This window comes from Mobula hypostoma, chromosome 2, assembly GCF_963921235.1.
Source record: "Mobula hypostoma chromosome 2, sMobHyp1.1, whole genome shotgun sequence".
NCBI lineage: Eukaryota > Metazoa > Chordata > Chondrichthyes > Myliobatiformes > Myliobatidae > Mobula > Mobula hypostoma.
In genome coordinates, this window is record NC_086098.1 from 37553426 (window position 1) to 37562815 (window position 9390).

The window sequence follows — 9390 nt, forward strand, 5'->3', positions numbered from 1 at the left end:
GGAGATGAGTCCATGGCCAGATCAGCCATGATCTTATTGAACGGCAGAGCAGGCTCGACAGGCCAGATGGCTGACTCCTGCTCCGGTACATCTTTGGACAGTGGGAGGGAACCAGAGCACCCGAAGGAAACTCACGCAGTCACAGGGATAAAGTTCAAACTCCATGAACTCAGGTCGCTGGTACTATAAAGCGTTGTGCTAACCACTACACTACCTATACACATCAGCTTGATGTGACACATTCTCTTGTGAAAGGTAAACACTGTTTTATCTTCAAATATAATTATAATAAGAATAGCAGGAAAAATAACAGCAGGTCCTTGGATATTACTGCAAGTAAAGTTCTGTGATGTCTTCAGTCTTGAAGGTATCCCTCATGAAACGGTCTTGCTGATCCAGTTTGATTATCGATAATTTATACTGGAATAAGAACTGAATTTAAGCATGAATGAACATATCCCCTGAGTACAAACCTGAAAATGTTATGGCTTTATGAAATATTGTCCACTTCCAAGTCACATGTGGAAATCCTATTCCCCCCCCCCCCCACCTTCGGGGAGCTGTACTTAGTGCTGCTGCAGTAATTGTCTGGACTTCATGTCAATGGATCTTAGCAGAATTATTGTTTCCCTTTGTGACATTCCCCTGTAATTGTCCCTGTTGCTTTAGATTTAATTTAGACATGAATTTCCTCTTTTATTGCTGGTTTGCCCTTTAAGCCTGCCAACATCTGCACCTGAATTCATGAATAAAGACTCAGATGAACTGACCCCGGAAATATAAGTGCACTTAATACATTATCAATCAAACAGAATTCGATCCACTTTTAACCTTTTGCATACTATTCACGTCTATAAACACTCAGTTCTTTATATATATACTAATGACTGCTGAGTAAAAGAATCCAAATCATATTTGACCCAATTTAACATTGATACTCGACATCTCAGTACAGTTAATTATTGTAGTGTTGATTATACTGCAAAACAGACACCATCACAATAAAAAAAATCCACAACAGAGCACGATACATTGATAGCTTTTAAACCGCCAAAGGAAGATAAAAAAGATAATACTGAACTTTATCCTAAATCATCTTATAGCAAATTATATAAAAAGAAATAACTGGTGCAAAGTCATGAAGAATACTGCCTCTCAATATCCATATAATCCTTCACCACAACCTGCGCTTGTGTAATTATCCACAATTATCAACATGTATGTTTTCTGTTTAAAACATATAATTCAGGCCCTCATGCACTCCTCCTCACTGCCTGCACAATATAGCTGGTTTCGGATACAAGAGTAACATTTTAATAAACAGGACCGATTCTCTGATGAATTTCAAGTCGCTGACCCTCTCCACCTCTGACCCTCTGATGAGGACTGGCTCGTGGCCCTCTGGTTTCCTTCTCCTGAAGTCAACAATCAGCTCCTTGGTCTTGCTGACACTGACTGAGAGCTTGTTACTGCGGCACCACTCACCCAGATTTTTAATTTCCCTCCTATATGCTGATCCAGCCAGCAACAGTGGTGTTGTCAGCAAACTTATGTATGGCATTAGCCTCACAGTCGTAAGTGTAAAGTGAGCAGAACAGGGGGCTACGCACACAGCCCTGTGGTGCACCTGTGCTGATGGAGATTGTGGTGGTGATGTTGTTCCCAGTCTGAAATGACTGGGGTCTGCAAGTGTGGAAATTGAGGATTCAAGTTCACGAGGAGGTATTGAGGCCAAGTTTCTCCTGCAAATGCCTCATGAAATATTGCTCCAAAATTGATTAAGCCATGATCTGCTGAAAGACAGGGATTTGCTTAAAGCCATCGAGATGTACTCCCAGTGCTGTGTTGATCCTTCTGTTATTGTAACTACTGTAGATGTTAAGACTATCAGTGATGCAGCAAGACAGGACTATCAAGGGTGTCTTGTCTGGCTGGCTTATTGTGTGGTACAGAAGCTGCACGCCATTGGACTGTAAGACCGACAGAGGATCGTAAAAACCACCGAGAGGACCACAGGGGTTTCCTCCCCCCCATCTGTGACATTTACTTGGAGTATTGTTGAGAATTCCTACCACCCATCCTACAACCTCTTTGACTCACTACTATCAGGAAGGAGATACAGGAGCATCAGGACTAGGACTGCCAGACTTGGTAACAATTTCTTCCATCAGGCTGTGAAGCTAATGAATACCCTGCCACCGATGAGGTCTCGTTACTAGGACAGTGAGCTGTTTACTGTACTGTTAACCCACGCTGCACACTACATGCACTTTTAATCTTATTGATTTATTTGTGGTAATATGGTTTTATGTGCTGCGTGAGTTATATATCTTATGGCTGAGGAACATTGTTTCATTTGGTCATATGTATTTACAGTCAGATGACATTAAAACTGAACTTGAACTTCAACTATCATAAACATATTAACATTTAAAGAGGATACTTCTTCCAGGAATCCTCTTTAAACTATGACTATGTCCATGATAGTCGTAATAGCCAGTTAAAAAGAGGGAATTCAGAGAAGATTCACCAGACAGGTTCCTGAAAATGCAAGGCCAGATTCCTATTTTCTACTTCAAAAGAATAAGAACTGATTTCATTGAAGGATACAAAATTCTTCAAGATCTCTTTGTGATAGGTTAAGCCATGATCTGTTAAAAGGCAGAGCAAGCTTGCGGGGCTAAATGGCCTACTCCTGTAATGTTTCCTATGTCTGCCCTAGTTCCACCAAACTTTCAAAAGTACGTTGGGGCCAGATTAGTTTGCCTCAAGTAATCAGAAGTGGTCACAGGCCTTGTACCTCACTGTCTGATCTCAGTGTTTGCCATCCATGCCCATATCACTCTGGCCTAGATGAGTTTCTGTCCTTTACAAATGTCTTAGTTTGGTACGTAATGGAAAAAAGAAAAAATAGTGCATAACAGGCAGTTTGAACACTCCATGATTTTCTGTTAACAATGTAAACCCCCTCACTTAACTGTCGTTTCCTGCTATTCTCTTTAGAATTTGATCTGTAATGAGGATAGGCAGATATGGGATAAAACTACACAGCAATCAAAGCTGTTACATTATCTGCTGGGTAATACTTGGTATACCAGGCTTAGGTCATACATTCCAATATCAGTTCAAAGCAGGAGCCACGAGTTCAATTCCCACCAAGGAAATGAAGCACTTAAGTAGTGATGAAATCAAACAGCTCACTCAGTATCAGTGAGAACAAACAGCTAGGATGTTTTAAAAGGCAATTTAATTCACTACTATTCTTCAGGGACGGACATTTGTTGCCCTAATTCAGTCTAACTTGTCTCTGACTTCTGGCTTGGTCGTCAACTACCAAAAAATTAGCCACTCCTAGCAATATAATGAACTCTTAATTGGCCTCTCAAATGACCCAGCAAACCATTTAGCTCAGCATGTAGATATAATAAACGTAGCTTGCCAGAAATTGCCCACATCTCATGAATAAATAATTGAAAATTATAAAATAAAATTAATATTCTCTCAGTACAATTAAAGTTTTATTTTTATCTAAAACATTATTAGATAAAAAATGTTTACATTATCTTCACAACTTCTGTGATAGCTTATGACTGGTTGCTGTAAAAATCACAAGGATGCTGCGAATGTCAGCCTCTTCAATAAGAATAGCTAGTTTTGCACTTAAGAAGGGAAACTACTTCTAATCAGCTGCAAAACATATTTGAGATCAATAGAAGGCTACTCTTAAGGTCTTAATTAAACCACAGACTTTTCTAATCCTTATTCAAGATTACCAGGCTCTCACAATTGTACTCTGAAAGTAATCAAGCCATTGTAGAAATCCAGATAGCAGATTCCAAGGACCCACAGCTGGTTTCTGACGTGAGTAACTTACTTTAATTATCCCTCTACCTTGGAGTGTAGTTAATAGCCCTAGTTTATAAACCCTCTCTCTCTCTCTTTCACCCTCCAAATACTGCTGTGGAAATCAGAGATTATTATTATTATTCCAGAATGATGGAAAGAGAGGAAAAGTGTAAGAAAAATATTTAAATAAAGTTAAGTAAATGTAACAGATATCGGTGGAGAAGATGAAATGCAGCAAAGAATGCTGTAACAGAAACTTGAGCAATTAATCCCCTGTTTATCAATTTGGATGGTTTAGTCATTAAAGCCATTGTGGTACTGATCCAATTCAGAAGACTATACAGAGTGAGGCTCTGATAGCAGATTCGATAGAGGTAAGTGTCGGATCTTATTTTTTATAAGTATATTCAATATCATTGTCAAATAAATATCATTTGCCGGAAAGCAATCATAATAACAACCAAGTTTGTTATGTATCTCAGCCAAGTTAATATTTTGAGATAGTAGCTTTGGTAGTTTCATAGTTCTCTCTCTCTTTCAAATACAATTGGGAAGTAAAGGTCAAGTTATGAAATGCTTTCTGTCTGTTTGGTTCAGGGCTAAAAGGGTAAGTAAATAAATAAAATATGCTTTTTTTCAGGAACTTTTTTAAAAAAAAGTTGATGACTTGGTCCCAGAGGCAATTTTGTAGTAGCCTTTCCAGAGCACGTGTTCTGATGAATTCTGCAGATGATTGGTAACTTTGTGAAGTGAATGAATGAGTCATGTGGATTGCGAAAGTCTCAGGTTCGACTTTGGGCTTGTATTGAATTTGCCGATCTCAGCCCACAATGGTCTCTCACACATCGACTCTCACACTGACCTCCTCTCCCTCCCAGGGTAAGAGAGGGGAGCGTTGGCAGTATATCGATTTCAGATCGTTCTCCAATAATTCCTGTGCCTCCCATGTTGGAACAGTAATCAGTCTCTGTAAGGTTCCCATCTGCAATGTTTTGTAACTTCAAAACATTAAACTAATTCAAAGGAAGGCACAGGAGTCCACAATGTGAGTCTAACTGTATTTATTTGTGAGATATGTATGTATCATGTGGAAGTGTGATGATGTATGTAATTCAGGTATTTGTACATAAACCCCTAATTATTGAAATGAACAAGAATACTTAAACAATATATTTACAAGATTACTCAAATATTACTGAAATATTAAATACACAACATGCTTTTCATTTTTTGTCATCAATATAGATAATAAACACTCAGTGGCCATTTTATTAGCTATTCCTGTACACCTGCTCATTAAGACCATAAGACACAGGAGCAGAATTAGGCCATTTGCCCCATCGAGTCTGCTCTACCATTCAATCATAGCTGAAATAAAGCAAATATCTAATCCCCCAATTGTGAGACAGTAACTCAATGCATAAAGGCATGCCGACGTGGATGAGACGTTCAGATAAGATTGTGGAAGAAATGTAATCTAAGTGACTTTGACTGTGGAATGATTGTTGGTACCAAATGGGGTGGCTTTAGTGTCTCAGAAACTGCTGATCTCCTGTGATATTTTTTTTCCACACACAACATTTGCTATAGTTTACAGAGAATGATATAAAAAGCAAATAAATCAGTAAGCTGTTTCCAAGATGGATTTCCAGCAATTTGCAGAAACTCTTGTGTTTATGGTATCCCACTTGTTGTCTTGGTGGTTCTCCAGTTTGAACACTCACAGCAATGTAACCCCCTGCTCACACCACACGCTGCTGAGCTGGGAGTCTGGTTCAGTTCCCTGACCCCTGTGCAACAGCTGCACTCATTCACCCCGATTCAGAGTGAGTGGCTTCAGCCCGACCCACATGGTGAGCGTCTCTCTCGTCGTCTGATAGAAGCTGCTGCCTACGCTGGTTTCCTCCACGCCAGAAACCTCTCCACTGGGACAAAGCTTGGTGGTGGTTGTCAGCTATTGGGCTTCACACATCAAAGTTGCTGGTGAACGCAGCAGGCCAGGCAGCATCTCTGGGAAGAGGTACAGTCGACGTTTCGGGCCGAGACCCTTCGTCAGGACTAACTGAAGGTGAAACTGAATTGCTTCCTTCAGTTAGTCCTGACGAAGGGTCTCGGCCCGAAACGTCGACTGTACCTCTTCCCAGAGATGCTGCCTGGCCTGCTGCGTTCACCAGCAACTTTGATGTGTGTTGCTTGAATTTCCAGCATCTGCAGAATTCCTCGTGTTTAAGCTATTGGGCTTGTTGGCCTGGGCTGGAAAGAACTGAGCAGCTGAACGGAGATGGGAAAGACCATGTCCAGCAGGGGTGGGTGAAGAGGAAGAGATAGGATCTGGGTAGACTATCAGCACCTGGAGCATCTTTGCCAGGCCCTTTCAATGTGGGTCACAGCGCTGAACCCCACAACTCAGAATGCGCAAAAACACGCTAGCCCCAGCCTGCCCAACACTCGCCCTCGCAGACAGCCGCTCCACTCTGAGCCGTGGGTGACCCATTGCTGGATTTGCACCAAGTACCCTGCACTGTTAAACTGTCAGTCGTGCATCTACAACCTTTAATAACCCCTTTCATCGTTGTTTCCACTAGAACACATCCTATGCACTGAGCTACAAATGCATTAACCTGGGCCTTCTCTGTCCACACACTGTGCCTGATCTATTTTCAAAAAGAGAATCCAGGTTTATTATCACTGAAACATATTAAGAGATTTGATGCTTTGTGGCAGCAATACAGTGCAAGACATAAAAATTATTATAAGCTGCAAAATAAATAGTGCAAAAGACAAGAGGTGAGATACTGTTCACGGAGCATTCAGAAATCAGATGACAGCGGGAACAGTGTTCTTGAAATACTGATTGTGGGTCATCAGGCTGGTAGTAACATGAAGAAAGCATGTATCAGATGGTGAGGGTCTTTAATGATGGATACCATATGCTTGGGGCACCACCTCTTAGAGATGTCCTCAATGGTGAGCAGGGTAGTGACTGTGATCCAACTGGCTGAATCTACAAATGGCTGGAGTTTAGTTATCAAATGCTGACATAAAATGGTTCCTTACATTATCAACTCAGCCTTCACTTGGTTATATTACTGGGGGTTATTTGTACCTGAAATGATGCAACTAATCTGCAGCCTCTTACATTGGTTGCATCACAGAATGTTATAGTGTCTCCAATCAGAATGCTCTCCAGCATACATCTCCAGAAATTTGCAAGAGTCCTTGGTGACATACCAAATCTCCTCAAACTCCTAATGAAGCAGAGGCTTTGGCCTGCCTTCGTTGTGATTGCGTCAGGATCCTGAGCCCAGAATGGATCCCCTGAGTTGTTGACACCAAGGAATTTAACGCTGCTCGTCCTTTGCACTGCTGACCCCTCAAGGAGGAATGGTGAGTGTTCTCCTGACCTCCCCTTGAAGTCCACAACCAATTCCTTGGTCTTACCGACATTAAATGCGAGGCTGTGCTGCAACACCAACCAGCCAGCCTATTTAACCTTCCTATACTCCTGGGCATTTCTACCGTTCTCCTTCTGGCTTCAGGTTTCCGCAACAACTCTGACCTGAATTCTGCAGCTTTATCATGTTTTATTTCTCCCTTGCTGTCCTCATTACTTTGTCAACCAATAAACAATGGAATCCTCTTGGCAATGCTAGCCTCACTCTATCACAGAAATTCTCTCCGTCCCATCCAACACTCTTCTACTCTCTGCACAGCTTAAACCTCACTTTCATCTCTCCATTGAAGGATCTCTGATCTGAAACATTAACTGTTTCTTTTTCCATCTATAGTTTATCTACACGTGTAGTCAGAGCACAGCGACTCTCCCCAGGAGACGATAGCCATTGGGGAGGATGGTGGCTCCTCTGTAAGCTGGTGGGTCGGTCCTTGGCATCTCAGCTTGGGCTCAGGTTAAATAACAGTTAGAGTTGAAGTGATGTAGTGGACTTTGAACTGCACCAACTCTCAAAGATCCCTCCCACCTGTTTCTGGAGAGTCTCAGCACAAAGATTCCTTTACCCCTCCCAAAGAGAAGAAACTCGTACTCTTTTATTACATTGTTTTCAAACAGTCATAATAAATTGCTCTATACCAAATGGCTGGAGTTTTGTTATCACATGCTGACATAAAATGGCTCCTTACATTATAGATTCAGCCAGCACTCAAATATGGGTTATTTGTACCTGACAATATAAATAGTCCTACTTCCTAAGTTATGTACTCCTATCACAGGAGAACAGAGGGGAAGAATGGAGGAGATAGTGTATCACATTTACCTGCTCTGTGGTCCTCTGGTATTCCACTTGGTTGAGGGCAGAGGAATTTAAAGGTGCTTCCCACCTCAATTCCCTCCTAGGACTGTAACTTGTAGCCTACTGGAAAGGAAGAGAAAGGATTATATTAGTTTTGCAACACAAGTATGATGGACAGAATGGCCACCTTCTATATTGTCTATGAATATGGAGGTAGCAAAGTCATGGATTTGATAGAAGTAAGTCTCACTTTTGCTGGGGTGATGAGCATAGACACGTTCTCTTTTCCATCCAGCGGACAACATCCAGAAGAATCATTCCAGGTGCCCATTGTTATGGAACTCATCCTAGTCTTGTGGGTCCTTAATTAAATTTTTTGAAATCTGTGCACAATATCACACAATACATTTAGATTAAGATGGACAATATTGGACATGTTTAGCTTTGTATGGCTGCCGGAGTTAAAAATCTGCCATACCACTCCTTAAACCATAAAAATGACATCCCTCTGATCTTGAATCATAGAAACTACAGCAAAGAAACTGGCCCTTCAGCCCATCTAGTCTGTGCTGACCCATGGAACTACATAGTCCCATTAACCTACACCCAAACCATAGCTTCCATACTCCTCCCATTCATGTATCTATCACAATTTTTTTCTTAAACTTGCACTGGCAACTCATTCCACACTCTCACCACTTTCTGAGTGGAGAAGTGCCCCTTAAACATTTCACCTTTCACCTTTGACCCATGACCTCTAGTTGTAGTCCCACCCATCCTCAGTGGAAAAAGCTTGCTTGCATTTACCCTATCTTTATCCCACATAATTTTGTATCCTGTACCCCTATCAAATCTCCCCTCAATTTTCTATGTCCCAGGGAATAAATTCCTAACCTGTTCAACCTTTCCCTATAACTCAGTTGCTCCAGTTCCAGCAACATCTTTGTAAATTTTCTCTGCACTTTTTTAATCTTATTTACTTATTTCCTGTGGGTAGGTGACCAAAACTGCCACACTGCTCCAAATTAGGCCCCACCTACGTCTTATACAATGTCAACATAACATACCAACTCCTGTACTCATAAATTGATTTATGAAGGCCAAAAATGCCAAATCTTTATGACTCTATTTACCTGGGATATCATTTTCAAGGAATTGTAGACCTGTATTCCCAAATCCCTTTGTTTTACGGCACTCAGTTCCCTACCACTCACTGTAAGACCTGTCTGGGTGGTGCAATTGAAATGCAGCACCTCACACTTGTCTGCATTAAACTCCATCTGCCATTTTTAGC

General features: G+C 41.3%; 1 long non-coding RNA gene across 1 annotated transcript in view; it reads right to left on the reverse strand.

The window, feature by feature from the left end:
• Positions 1-8474, reverse strand: part of LOC134358561 (uncharacterized) — a 62400-nt gene extending 53926 nt beyond the window's left edge. The window contains exons 1-2 of the long non-coding RNA XR_010020897.1: positions 8347-8474; positions 8121-8219 (exon numbers count right to left, since the gene is read on the reverse strand). This is a non-coding gene — a long non-coding RNA (uncharacterized LOC134358561). The remainder of the gene's footprint in view (positions 1-8120; positions 8220-8346) is intronic.
• Between the last annotated feature and the right edge of the window lie 916 nt (positions 8475-9390).